Here is a 14,994-nt window from a genome sequence, read left to right as displayed (position 1 = left end):
CTCTTCCATGCCTCATACGATGGGTCACTTTCCGTAGGCCCGCGCTTGCACCCCGCACAGAAGTTGCTGAACACAACATAGTCTAGTACAAGTCCAGTGAACAGCTCAATCACTGCGGCCACACCGATGTGCGATGAATGACCCCGGGTCATCCACGAACCGTCGAACGAGACAGCGATATTTCCAGGGTTGTCCAAGTGCAACTCTGTGTAGAGCTCGCGAACGGAACGGGCGCTGTCCATCATCACTTTTTCGGCTGCGCGTGTTGTCGCGGGCGTCAGCTTGTTTTTCATGTAACCTTGCCAGGTTTTACTGTGAAGCCCTCTATGGGAGATATTCATTACTGCAAAGACATCGTTCAGTGCGGTTTGCCGATTTCCCTTACTTTGCATTGCCCGTGCAGCAAGAATATTAACAGTAAATGGACTTATTTTTTGGCTCCCTTGAGCGCGCGGCGAACTCCACGCAGATGAAATCTCGCCGCAGTTCACGCACAAGAGAGCGAGCCTCACGGCTAAACCGTATTCACGATCACCTTTAGAAACGTCCACGTTTCCGCCACACACCTTGCACTTGACGGCACTCAGCAGTTCGGTGAAAGATTCCAGATTCACAACAGTGAACGCAGTATCGTGTACACTGCCGTTGGCGTCTCGAAGCGGGCGATCGTCGCAGTTGCCGATGAAATCCTGTTTCCTCTGCGTTGCTGAAGTCGAATCGAGAGCTTGTAGCTTTTCTTTAGCTTTCGCTTCGATTTCGAGCAATTCCGAACGCTGTAGCATCCTGGTGTCGCAGCGTATGCGGCCGCTGTGCGTAGCTGTCGCCGAGCTCGTTAGGCTTACTTCGACGTCCGCTGACGCCGCTTCACCGGCCGCTGGCTCTTGCGCATTATCGGTGCTTTCCGATGATGCAGGACGTGAAGGAAGGTTGTTGACTCGCTTATTTCTTTTCCTCTGACCGAACTTGTGCCGCGAGTGGAATTTAATCGGCGACATCGTTGTGCTTCGGTCTCGCTTCTTTCAACAAAATGGCGCCAGGGACGCATCTGCCAGCGACCAGCAGCAAGCCTAGCAGACGAAGCATGCGAGAATCCGCCAATGGGAGGGCTCGTTTCAGTCACGTGCTCATATCAGCGAATCGGACCTCGCGCTTTTTCTGTTGTTTGTGCTTCTTTTTCTCCGCGGCCATTCAGGGCATGCAAGCACAAGCGGCGGGAAATTGAAGCGTAGAGAGTCTTCTTTCAAACGAGACCAAGATGGCTGCGATCGGCGCGCTGAGACGAGCGTTCCGCGGAGTAGAAAATGCACCGTTTTTATCGTCTGCTCATGCACAAAATCGGGTGACGCGGTGATTTACATTTCGTAATACGGCAAAAATATTGATTTCTGGGAGACAAAAATTTGTGAAACTGGAGATTAATAGTTGTAGATTCCGAAAATGCCATTTTCGAAAATTCGACTTTTTGGTCATTTTTTGGTCCCAAAGACCCGTGTCCCACACCCCTCTTAGAACTTTTTTTCCTTATTTATAGGTGGATCTGGTTGAAGCTTGCACCATTTGTGTAGTTTTGCATGCTGATTTCAAATATCTGATTAGTTTTCTTGTAGACGAAATAGTTTTCAAAATTCCACCTAATTCATGTTGCTCATTTGGAGGTGGGCTAATTACTAAATACTCTATGGCATGATGAGAATAGACCTGCCAGAGTGATCTAGAAGGATCATAGAGTGCAACAAGACAAGAATTAATGTGCTAGAAGAATTTCAGCCAAAGTTACACCTAGTAAAACCTTAGTGACAAAAAGCCCCGGTTGGCACCCAAGATTGATAATTAATTTTGTAAATGTTGCCTTGTAATAACTGAACATATTTTAGTCTTAATGCACTGTAGCACAAATAGTTTAAGAGATATCGCTCCTCCAAAATTGCAGAACCCTGAAAATTGCAGTTTTGAGAAAACGAGAAAAAACATCTCACAGTATCTACATGTAAATTATGCCAATGATTGATATGTCAACATGATCAGAAACTAGTGGAAAGTGAACTAAAGCAAAAATTAGTGGCTTATGCCAATTTCAGCCTAAGTTATGCAATAGGAAACTTTTGAAAGGAAAGGTCCATTTAGGTACCCTAGACAGATAACCTTCTCAATAAATTTGTTCTTGTGGTCATTGCATTTACCTTGGTGTCATGTGACTCACTAGGTTCTCTTTCTAGCAAAAAAAAAAAAATTATAGCAATAGCAAGAACAAGACCGGAGATATTAATCTTTCAAAAATGCAACACCACCAAAATTGGGGGATTGTGAGAAGCACTCAAGCCTCACAGCATATTTAATCACGAAAGAAAACCCCAAGGACCTTTGCATGCTTTCAAAATGCACCAGGAGCATAGTCAGGGTGCATGCTGTCGCGGCGCTTCTTTTTTTCCGCTTTAGCAAAGCCAAGCGAAGCCGCCCGCTTCTTCGCAGAACACGCGTTACGGCGCAAGTCCTTTTCTTCAGCTCTCCTGGAGACAGTTGCTGGCACGTTCGCGTTGCATTCTTGCAGAATTGCTGTTGTTGTATGCTTGCAGCCGGCATTGAAGCGCAGCACAGCTTCTGCTGTGGCTGCTTACACAGCAAACAGTGACGAATGCCGCTCTTTGTGGATCAAGGTCCAGATGGTCGAGTGGAAGCTCTCGTTTGAATTCTGGGTCTTCCCCCGAATGCACCTCTGCAGCAGGCTCTTCTCTGATAAGCGACTGTACACAGGCAAAAGAGCTTCAGCCACATCGCTTGGCAGACTGTACTTATGCTTCGGTTCGGGCTCCTCTTTTGCTTTTGAAGCATTGTGGCGGCACCAAGACTGCTCACCAGTGAGACACAAAGTGTGATTGGGGCAGTCATCAGTAGACGTGATGTGGTAATATGTTGCCATCACGGCGCTCATGGCATCCACATTACCTACATTTGACCTTAGCGCTTGGCCATAATATATAGCTAGCTTGTCAACTAGATCAGCTGTGAGCCTTCCTCTGCCACCAAGACTTTGTTTTCCTGCACCCTTGTGCCTCTGCAAGAGGTTGCGCAAAGCTGCTCCCATACGCTTGTGCACATGGTTTATGCAATCCTCCTTGACTACTTCAATGTAGCCATAGATTTTAGCATCTTGAAGGGCATTAAACGTGCGACTGTCCCCATCGCATAACATCGTTGTGTAGCGCCTGTTGTGGCGCTGTAGAGACCCCTCAAATAGAATTTTGCCTGCCTCTACCTCCATTTGGCTAGCCTTGCAGTTGGTGTTCTTTTGGCACTCGTAGCGCGATCTCCAGAGTTCATAGCCGTCAGTGTTTAGCTGTGGGCCAGTTTCGCAGCCCAGACAAAAGTTTGACAGCAGCACATAATCGAGCACATAACCAGTGAAGAGTTCCACTACGGCACCGACGCCTATATGTGACGAGTGCCCGCGCGTCATCCATGTGCCGTCATAACACATGGCAATGTTCCCCCTGTGTCCAAAACACAAGTCGTCATATACCTTCGCCACTGCCTGCGCGGCCTGTGCCATAGCTGCCGCGGCTGCTTGAGTAGCAGCAGGTTGCAGTGTGTTTTTCAAGTGCCGTTGAAACGTCTTGTTGTGCATGCCACACCGCGACAATCCCATCGCCGAAAAGATATCGTTCATTGCTGTCTGGGCGTTACCGGTGGACAGCATTGCTTGACTAGCAAGAATATTGAGCTCGAAAGGATTGCACTTTTTCTCATCGTCAACCCTCCGCAAGTTCCACTCGGCCGCAATCTCACCACAGTTGTCACATAGCACGATCAGTTTCACGGCGAGGCCATAGCTCTGATCGCTGGTAATCAACCGCACACATCCGTGACACGTTTTGCACCGCATGGCATCCAAGAGGACGTTTGCAACGCTGAGGTCAATTATTGCATAGGAGGCTTTTCCGTCTGCGTCTGATCCTGCGGACGCACCACTTGCATCGGCGAACAGCGCGGTCTTTCGTGCCGTCGCCGGCATTGATTCCAGTCGATCAAGTGTAGACTGCTCACGGGCACTCGCTTGAGTTATGTCACTGTTAGTGACAGGCGCGGTGTCAATTCGTACGCGACTACAATCGGCACCAAGAACACCGCCGTTATCCAGCGGAGACGGAGAAGCGTCGCCGTCCACAACGTGGCCGTCACGCAATCCCGTACCACTGGCGCTTGCTTGTTGCACAGTATTCAACAATGTCGCGTCATTAACACGTTTTTTTTTCCTTTTGCACGCTTTCGCCCGAACTTGTGCACAGAGCGGTACTTCTTCGCGCCTCCTGGCATGTTTCTCGCATTGCACTAGCGTGGTCGGCAAAAAGACAAAATGGCGTCGCCAGGCGTCCGTTTTCCATGGCTAGCTTGCTGGAACCAACCAGACGACGCAATTTTGATCACGTGCCTAAACCGGCCAATAGCAGCGCGCGCCGCTATTTATTTTTTCTTTCGTTTTTTTGGCGAAGGCGGCATGTACAGGGTTGCTGCTCGCAAGAAAAAATAAGCCGAAAGCCCGCGCTTTCGAACGAGACCAAAATGGCCGCTGTAGAGCACGTAGTTTCGATGCGCCGGGCGATCGAAATTGGGGGTCGTTTGTCCACAATTTAAAGGGCAGTGGGTGTGGTACTGCATTTTTAAATTGCTATAACTTCTTAATTACGTGGGGTATAATGATGAAAATTTGTATACAGATGCGGAATGGTACAAGGAACACGAAAATGAAAAGATTGAAAATCTGATTTTTGGGCCGATTTTCGGTGCCAAAGAGCCATGTCCCCCCTTAATCAGTACTGTCAATGAAATCAAGAGAAGTCAGGAGGCAATTCAGAATCGTTTATCTGATATTTATAGTAGGCTAACTGTGGTTGAAGGCAAACCTGCTACCAGTGGATCTTTGCAGAAGGAGTGCCAACGATTACGATGTATTGCTGATAGCGTAGCTAGTGAAAATTCGAAACTGAGGGCTAATCAGGCGGAACTTGAACATAAGCAGTGCCTTGATAATCTTCTGTTTTATGGCCTTTCTGATGCCAATTTTGAGTCCTGGGATGAGACTGAAAAAAAACTAGTGAATGTACTTTCATCAGCCTTGAATTTGCCACCGTCGGAACTATCGATTGAACGGGGTCATAGACTTGGAGCTTTTTCTGAAGAGAAAAGCAGGCCAGCTATTGCGAAGTTCTCATCTTTTAAAACAAGGCAAAAAATTTTCTTCTGAAGTTCTAAACTGAAAGATAATGACATTAGTGTAGGTGAAGATTATTCTCTCATGACTCGGCAGGCGTGGAAAAAACTCGTTGAATTTGGTATCGCTCAAAAGTCTAAATTCAAACTGCGCTATAATAAGCTTTACATGAACGGTAGGTGTTACTGTTACGATCAGCTTAACGACAGGGTTTCTGAAGTTCACGGTGTTGGATGCCTTTCATCCGAATCGCCCGCAGATTAACGATGCGCGAGGCGTAGTGGGCACCCGTCACTGTCCAATCGCTCATTATCATTTCTGTATAGTACTATTATTAGTAGTGTTCTGCCTAAACGTGATGAGCTTTGTGCGACTATCGACGCATGTGATGCCGACATCGTTTGCTTTACTGAAACGTGGCTTTCAGCTAAAGTTGATAGCTCGGAAATATTCCATTGCCACAAACATTTTACCACTTATCGGTATGACAGGGGCGACAGAAACGGTGGTGGTGTTTTGTTAGCTGTTGCTGACACACTTTTTTCTTCTCCTGTTCATGTTGTTACTAGATTAGAACTTCTTTGGGTTGAACTGCGCACGCGCGTGAAAAAATTGATTTTGGGCGTTTGCTATCGCCCTCCCTCGTACATTGCCACTTTCATTGAAGAACTTCATGACACTGTTTGCACGATTACCGTTCGCTTTCCAAATGTTCCTATTCTTTTGGTTGGAGACTTCAAATTTCCAACTATTATTTGGTCCAATGTACGTTCTTATGCCGACCCTTTTTCTACGGAGTGCGATGGTGTTTTGCGCTTATGTGCCGACTTTAATCTCTCCCAACTTGTTACTAAGCCTACCCGCATTACATCTTCATCGTCGAACTTGTTAGACCTTATTCTTACCATGTTGCCTGATCTTGTTTCTCTAATATCTTGTTTGCCGGGCTTAAGTGATCATTGTATGCTTCATTTTTCATTGAACGTCGTGTCACCACGCCAAAATAACGATTCTAAATACATCCATCCGTGAATACAAAAATGCCAACTTTAGGGCCATAAATCGTGAACTCGCTGGTTTTATCGATGTGTACTTACCGTCTTTTCACGAGTGTCCAAACGAAATTAAATGGAACCTTTTTAATTAACTAACAAATGTTTGCCCTGGTTTAGTTCTTCACTGAAAAGGCTGTCAAACAAAAAGAAACGTCTGTTTTGTTCCGCCAAACTGTCCAATTCTGTGCTCTGGTTGGATGCTTATCACTCCGCTGCATCTGAATATAAGTCAGCACTAAAACTAGCTAAATAGTCATTTTTTAGTCATACTCTCCCGTCGATGCTATTAAATAATCCCAAACAATTTTGGGACGTGGTTAAGAAAACTGATCGATTTACAATTAATCTTAAAACTTTAGACGATCAAGTAATTCCCAGTGAAATGTGTGCTGATGTTCTTAATGATGTGTTTACAGCTTCTTTTCCTAACGATTTAATTACCACAATTCCTCTTTACCCACCCCACGACTTCTTGTCTATGAACCCCATTATAATAGATTCTGTTGGCATCGAAAAAATAATTGATCAGCTTAAGACGTCATCATCATGCGGAGTGGATAGCATAAACTCGAAAATTATGAAAAATACCAAAGTGTACAGTGCTATTATTCTTGCTGAACTCTTTCAACAATCTCTTGTGTCTGGCTGTACTCCTAGCGACTGGAAGGTGGGCAAGGTGGTTTCCGTGCACAAGGCTGGTGTCAAACAAACTCGTAATAATTATCGACCCATTTCACTTCTTAGCATCTCTTGTAAGATCATGGAACATGTCATTTGCTCTCACCTTGCCAATTTTCTTGAGTCAAATTCTTTTTTTCAGTCATTGCCAACACGGGTTTTGTAAATTATTCGCATGTGAGACGCAACTTCTATGCTTTACACAGGATCTTCATTTCATTCTTGACCGGGGTTCCATAGCTGACTGTATGCAGTAGCCGACAGGTAATTCGGACTCCAATAATTCGGACTTGTTGGATATTTCGGACCGTCAGTTGCCCCATAGAAGCGCATACATATTTGCGACGGACATTTCGGACTTCAAAAGTCCGAAAGTTCGATTTTTCGGACTAATTTCAGTTGCCTGCGGGCCAAAATCGGCCATCTTATCGGCTTTTTCGCCGGCGCAAAAGGTGCCATCTTGGGTTGAGGTGGATTTATGCTGAGGTTGGCTTGGCTTGACACACATTCGCTACCTCATTGTTGCCAATAGAGGTCCCTGCGATCTCTGACACTTCGAGGTGGCAGCCGGATTGTCATCGCTGTCAACTTGCTTTTGTCGCCGACGTCGTCGCGGGCAGTTATCGCTTGTCCCATATGTTGAAAATTGGTTGTTGAGGGGAAGGAAATTGTGCCGGAGCTATCTCACATCTTAGCGGGAAGGCATAAAGGAGGGACTGAGAGAAGAAAGGAAGAAAGAGGTGCCGTAATGGAGCGCTCCGGAATAATTTCGACCATCTGGGGATCTTTAATGTGCACTGACATCACACAGCAGACGGGCGCCTTTGCGTTTCACCTCCATCGAAACACGGCCACTGCGGTCGGGTTCCAACCCGGGTACTCCGGATCAGTAGCCGAGCGCCCTAAGCACTGATCCACCGCGGTGGGACTCATGCGTTCGCCATTCGCCGTTTCGTCAATTGGGTTTCTCTGACCGCGTTGACCGAGTGGCGCTCAGTCTTCACGAAGTTACATCTGTTCGCCGTTTTGTGATTGCGTCCGGCGGTTCCGCAGCTTTGAAAGAAAAGTGCCTTATCTTTGCGTGTGTTTAAAGGGACACTGAGGAGAAATTGAAGTTGGCTTGTATCGATAGAATAGCAGCTCCTAATCACAAAAACGCCACTCTTACTGAAAACAAAGCTCTTGTAATGTAGAAAATAGCAAGAACCAAAATACAGGTGTCGCCGCCACAGGCCAATCTCGCAAGTACAAGCGTGATGACTTCCTAGGACAAGAGGCGCCACCTTGGAGGAATTTTCCTTACTTCATGGAAGCGACGAATCTCTGAGGCTGGCAAAGGAAGGTTGCGCACCGCACCGCTAGCTGTCAGAAATCACGGAGTCTGCGTTTACGTCACGTATCACGTCACTCCGTTCTGTGACGTCATAAGAGTTCTCCATGTCGTCATAAGAGTTCTCGAGTTTGAATCAGAGCGGCGGGAAAAACTTTCTCAACTCCGAATCCAAATATCTTTGAAATAAATGCATCTTTCGCGCCCGGACAAGCGGCAACAAAGCCATGAAATGCCGAAGTATCAGATTTTGCTAACAAAAAAAAAATGATAGAGTTCTCCTCAGTGTCCCTTTAACGAGCGGTGTGGTGCACACTCGGGTTGTGGACAACATGGTCCCGCCAGGTCAGTCAAAGAAGCGTGGGAAGTATTCCAACTAAATGCGGTGACCTTGCTGCCTAGCATGTACAGTGAAAGCACAACCTTGGCGCAAATCGTTGCCAGCAAGAGAAATTTTCCGCAAGGTAAAATCAGTGACATTTTTAAGGCGATTTCATCTCAATAAAGTGATTTACTTCACGGATTTTTCGGACTGTTCGATTATTCGGACCATTTTTCGGGTCCCTTTGAGTCTAAAAAATCGGTCGGCGACTGTATTCTTTGATTTCTCCAAAGCCTTTGACAAAGTCTCTCACCAATTGCTACTTTTCAAATTAAATAATCTCAATCTCGACCCTAACATCGTCTCGTGGCTTCAGTCTTTCCTAACTAATCGTTCTCAATACGTGACTGCTAATAAATCCAACTCTCGTTACTCTCCAGTGGGCTCATGCGTTCCCCAGGGTTCTGTCCTAGGGCCCCTATTTTTTCTCATTTATATTAATGACTTGCCTAACAACATTGCTTCTTCCGTATATCTTTTTGCCGACGATTGCGTTATTTACCGTGAAATTAACAGTGACTCTGACACTTCTGTCCTTCAACCAAGTTTCAGAATGGTGCAAATTATGGCACATGGAACTTAACAATAATAAGTGTAAACATTTGCATCTTTCTCGATGTAACACTGGAATAGCCACTTACGACCTTAATAATATCCCTCTTGAAACTGTGCCGTCGTATAAGTACCTTGGTGTGCACATAACTTCTAATCTTTCTTGGAATCTGCACGTGAAATTTATTGCTAACAATGCTAACCGCATGTTGGGGTACCTGCGCAGAAACTTCTCCCTTTCTTCTACTTCAATAAAATTGCTCCTATATAAAACACTTGTTCGGCCTAAATTGGAATATGCAGCATCTATCTGGGACCCTGACCTGTCATCATTAGCTACTGAAATCGAATCTGTTCAAAACCGTGTGTCACGTTTCATACTTTCCAATTACAGTCAAAACTCGATTTAACGAAACCCGATTTAACGAAAATCTCGATTTAACGAAGGTATCCTAATTCCCCCTCAGACGCCCATAGGGTTCAATGCTTTGACTAACCCGAACTAACGAAACCGATTCCGTGATCTGTCCCGATTTAACGAACCTTTTTTCGAGAAATAAAGGTGAAAAAGTGTTAATTTTTGGTCTATTTTGTAGACAGCACCCCAAAATTTATTGATTGCGAGTCAGCGGTAACAGCGCGGAGCATCTTCATCCCGTCGCTTTTTTCAAACTGCGCGGCGCAAAACGAGTTTTAATTTTGAGTCGCGCTCACGAGATGGCGCCAGCAGTAAAAAAGTGCCACATTTCATAGATGGCGCTGTTGCAGTTCGCGTGTTTTTTTTGTGTGTGTGTTTGTGTGTTGTGCTCTGTGTTCGCTCTTGTGCGGATTTCCCCGTGCCTTTGAACGCACGTCTTTGTCAAGCTCAGCTTGTTAGGCCTCCATCAGTCTAGCCTTGCTATCGTGACCGCGGACGTGGTGTGTGGAGAGCATTGAGGCCGTCGATAATTGTCAACGGCTTCAGGACTGCCGGTTTCGGTACACTAGGCCCTGAAACTGCCGAAGCTGGTCCGGACTGCGCGAGCTCGTGCACGAGGATGAAGATGCCTGGGAACACCTTCGCTCAGTGGATGAAGTGCCCACAGGCATAAGTTTCTCAGACTACGTGAACGCCGACGCAAACGCAGTCACAACGGAAGTTTTGACTGATGCCGATATGTTGCGGCTTGTAGGAAGCGTGGAGGGAGTGACAGCTGAAGACGCTGCCGACGACCCTGCAGGTGCCGAAGCTCCCGTGCCGACACCAGGTCAGGTGATGGATGCTCTCGATCTGCTGCGACATTTTGCCGGCGCACACGAGGGGACGGAAGACGCGCTGGACGCACTTCAGACCTACGAGAAATCGGTGCGGCCGTTGCTCACAAAGCGCACGCAGGCAAAGATCACCGAGTTCTTTGGCGGAAAATAAATTTGTAGTCCCCTCGGGCCTTTCTTGTCGAGTAAGAATTTTTGTTGTTTCTTTTCATACGCGCTAGCGGCGCCGGTCGTGGTGTTGGCGCTACCCACTCGAAAGTAGCGCGGGGGGTCATGACGATGACCATACGGACCCCCAAAGATTGCGCTAGTTGTATGATTACCAACTTTGGCGCCAATTTGTCATTAGCTGTGTGGCTTGCCGTCCCGTCGGCGGTATTTAGGGAAGATTGTTGCGCCGCTAGCCGAACCGTCCTTTGGGTCGGTGCTACCGGCGTGAATTCGTCACGCGCGAGTGCGACGAAAAGTGAAAATGGTACGTGCTAACCGATACGACCGCGATAAGCTGGTACGGTTTATGCGGATGCATTATGTTCAATGGGTGCTCAGTCGGGGACTTGACTTTACTACTTTTAAAATGAAAGTACTGTTTAAGCGGGTACATTTTAACGAGGTTTTACTGTAATCGAATGTACTGAATTATGTGCCCAAGAAATGCCTCATTCAATTTAACGAAGTTCTCGATTTAACGAAATAATTCACGGCTCCCCTCAACTTCGTTAAATCGAGTTTTAACTGTATCACCATATCTCCAGTGTTACTGCTATGAAAACTACTTTATCATTGCCAGCTCTTTCACTCCGCAGAAAAATTTCACGCTCATGCCTATTTCATAAGATCTATTACTACAAAACCCTTCCTTAAGAGCTGGCTACTAACTACCCCTACATATATCTCAGGCCGCATTGATCATCTTCGCAAAGTAGGTGTTCCGTCATTCCATACTAAACACGCTTTTTCTTCTTTTGTCCCTGAAACTTCTGACAGTTGGAACCACCTTCCCAGGCACATTGTCGATATTTCTAATCCAAGTTCTTTTAAGACTGCCCTATGTAATCTTTATTTGTAGGTTTTAGTCAGTTTTGTTTTGCGTTCGTTTTCGTTGTCTTTTTGCTGTCGGCCGGAAATGATCTTTTTTTTTGGGAATTGCTGTTTTTTCCCCTTTGCCTTCTCTTGCCTTATTTTGTGTTATGTTTTGTTCATTTTTCGCCGCGTTTTCATTTCTTCTATCTTGCTTTTCTGCTGCACTGTATCGGACCCACTGTATGTCCTTCCTACTCCCCTCTTTAATGCCTTCGGGCCCTGAGGGTATTTGAGTAAATAAATAAATAAATAAATTCCAGGCTGCCTTGTAAGCAGCTGTGAAGTTGAGCTCGACAACCCTTGGTCCAGAAGACCGTGACGTCGCACTTGCGACACCGCTGCCCTCCAGTCAGGCGCTACTGCTGAGGGCCTGCTGTGCCAAGTACAACACCCCCGGGTAACCCGGCTGGCCGATGCGGAGGGAGCAGTGGAGGTGCTGGAAAAGGCGCTGCATTGGTAGCCACCGTGGTGCTTCAAGCATTGAATCTTGCCTATTGCTAAACACCTGCTCATCTTTGAGCAGGTTTTTTTTTTTTTTGCGCTTGTGGGTTCTTTATTTTTGTCAGAAGACACGAGCCTGCAGCATGGCTCCTTAGAATGGTTCCTGCAGAACCTTTTGGTTCCTTGGAGTGCTTTTTTAGGTTCCCTGAGCACCTGAATCTATGCATGTTTCTGCCCCTTTCTTTTACATATTTCGTTTTGAGGACTGTTCATACTCTTAAGTGCTCCACAGCAGGAGCACCTATAAATTCATGCGTGCCTACAAGTACTCACAGCAGGTTCTAGCATTCGGCAGCTAGCCAGTATGTTCTTTTTGACGGGTCATGCATCTACGTGCCCTTTTTTGCATGCATCTTAGGCACAAAGAAATCTAAGCCAAGAAACAAGGGTTTATTAGCATCTTTTGGAGTATGGAGTTCTGAGAGGTTAAAATGATTAGGTATCCCTGATTGCTACTCTTATATAAAAAACGACTAGTTTGTTAAGTGCTTCTGCACGCAGTGAGACTTCTGCATTCCACAATGTGCAGGTCAGCAAGGATTTGGTGAAGAAGCTGCCCGAAGAAAACCAGGCCATGCTTCTGGACACCTTGGTCGACTTGGCCCTTGACACCCCACCTTCTGTTCAGCACTCAGCTGTCAGCGGAGCACTGCGAAAGGTATGCAAGATCTGCTGAGCTGCCCAAAACTTCCTTGCTTTCGTGGTTCTCTTTGCTGTGTAACCATGCCACACAGGCACAGAAGTATACATTGAAACCTCGATAAGTCAGCGTCGGCTGATTCGAGATCCAGGATAATTAAAAACGTTTCTAAGGTTCATTAGATTGTAATGTAAGTTCTACCAAATAATTTGAGCCAGCATCTTGCTCTGGCTCAGTTAATTCAAAGACGTGCTATGTGGGAACTGCCAAGTTTGCCGTCACCCAGACTTGGTAACACCTGAGTTCTGCTATAGTAACACAATGTCATACCGCTTATTTTAGAGCGCAAGGCTACATTAAGTAGCGCGATGTCTAATATTGTACTTTTCACTGCTTCCCACACCATTGTGCAATTAGTGGCAGCACTGGTGCGCAGCACGGTGACATTGTGCTGGTCATGGCGACCCTTTGTGGTTCACCGGTGCCTGATCAGCATTTGGTGGCATTAGGTTCCGGCACCAATAAAGAATATAGTTTTCATCTCTTGCACCTCGTGTGGTGCACCGAGTTCATCGATACAAAATACGCTGTGCTGTGCAGTGCCTGGATAGTCGAGATAGACTGCATACACACTCTTCTTGTTGCTTCTCTTTAACCAACAGTTGCTGTTTTGCGCATGCACCTTAGTTAAAGCTGCTCTGCACCATTAACCTGACGTATCTGACCTTGGCCGCTGCCCTGGTGCGCTGGTAACATCGAAAATATCCCTCAGATATCGAAACCAGCCTGACCAAATTTTGGGCAACCGGCATTGATGTGGCAACCATAATGAGTCGAAATGAGCTCCCGATGGAGGAAGAGTTGTTCGTTTAACTTCAGCCGCAGCTTTACTGTGTGCAGTCATAGCGACTCTTAACAGTGCCACAAGCGGTTAGACAACATTTTGTACTTGCCTCCTTTGCTTACCTTCAGGTTTCGACAATTCTTAAACCCACCTAATTAGAATATGTTGCATTCTGACGGGCTTCATGTTAACAAGGTTCTACAGCAGCATTACAGTGGACTCTGGGTAATTCAAACTCGTGTAATCTAGAAAGTGAAAAAACTATTTTTCGAATATTCGGCTCTTATGATAACTGTCCTCCTAAAAAAAGATTTTCACGAACTACATATAATATTAAGAAACTTTTGGTCCTCTTAGAGGGTTCAGATTAGCAGCAGTTGACTCTAGCCCTCTCACGCCCTTAGCTGTAAAGCCTTTCGATGTCAGGCTGCGTGAGCAAGCTCAATGACATTTGGCATGAGGTATCTACAGTTTGATAAATTTACCTCGGCTCTTTCGCTTATGGAATGAGTACTGTTCTGCAGTTGCAGTCTCCTACATGCAGTAGCATATTATTCAATTTCCAGCAGCATCTTATCAAGCAGCTAAAATTTTATTCATAACTGTCAAATGAGGCATCTCCACAGCACACTTGATGATATAGGCACCGTTTCTGCTTGCATCTCCGACTGGTACTGTTTTGCTAGTGCACTGGCTTAAAACTAGTTTTCCAGGTTAAAAAGAATTTTATTCTGTGCAAGGCGATTTTAGTATTGCAGTATTGGTGTGAATGGATTCAAGCTTATGAGTAGCTTTCATTCTGATAAATGGCATTAATTTGGGATGTGTGGTGCAGGCTTGGAAAATAAACATCATTTCTTGCACATGTTAGTCACAGGTATCTAATGTATGACATTACATGTATGGACGCCTCATAGAAGTTCCTAATTTGACTGGGGCTAGAGTCAAATGCTTCATGAAAATCTGCTTGCTCATTCGGCACCTCTGCTTAAGTTTTTGTGAAATGCATTTTTTTTACTTCACTTCTCTTTAGCTCCTGATCTGGAGTGAAATTTAGTGGATAGCTGCTTTCCTGTAGAGTGCTTAAATCAGCTTTGGTTCAATCTGCGTTGATTTGGCGTATCCGTAAGCTGATGTTTGGTGGTTGGTAAATGCATCATTAGCTCCATTACAGGTAAAGAATATTCTTGCTGAAATTGGCCTTTGGACTTCCTGGTGTTTTCCTTATTGAATCTAGACAGCATTGCTGCTGCGGGATAGTTGGGAGGTACAGTAGGGGGCAGTTGCTCATAGAGGAGAAGCACAGAAAACAATGCAGATGAAGGGGAGAATGAGATGACACCTACACCTTGTGACAGTCACGATGCTGCAGTCGAGCGGCAACATTTGTTTTACAGCACAGAGAGTTCGCCTTTGCCTCGTAGCACTCATGACATTCAAGCGTTTCCTGTGTGTTCTTGCAGGTGTGT

The 14,994-nt window shown here is 45.8% G+C and overlaps 1 protein-coding gene and 1 pseudogene across 2 annotated transcripts in view; one reads left to right on the top strand and one right to left on the bottom strand.

The window, feature by feature from the left end:
* The window catches only part of LOC144112720 (uncharacterized), a 31,737-nt gene extending 19,033 nt beyond the window's left edge, over positions 1-12,704 (top strand). The window contains exons 9-10 of one of the 2 annotated variants that reach the window (XM_077645554.1): positions 11,801-11,996; positions 12,571-12,704. The gene's annotated coding sequence lies outside the window, so the exon portion shown is untranslated. The other variant, XM_077645555.1, reaches the window with a different exon arrangement.
* LOC144132560 (uncharacterized) lies at positions 2,234-4,666 on the bottom strand (annotated as a pseudogene).
* Positions 12,705-14,994: the final 2,290 nt, after the last annotated feature.

The sequence above is a fragment of the Amblyomma americanum genome, chromosome 1 (assembly GCF_052857255.1).
Source record: "Amblyomma americanum isolate KBUSLIRL-KWMA chromosome 1, ASM5285725v1, whole genome shotgun sequence".
Classification (NCBI taxonomy): Eukaryota; Metazoa; Arthropoda; class Arachnida; order Ixodida; family Ixodidae; genus Amblyomma; species Amblyomma americanum.
The sequence above is the reverse complement of the archived record's forward strand: the minus strand, read 5'-3'. Positions and strand labels throughout refer to the sequence as shown.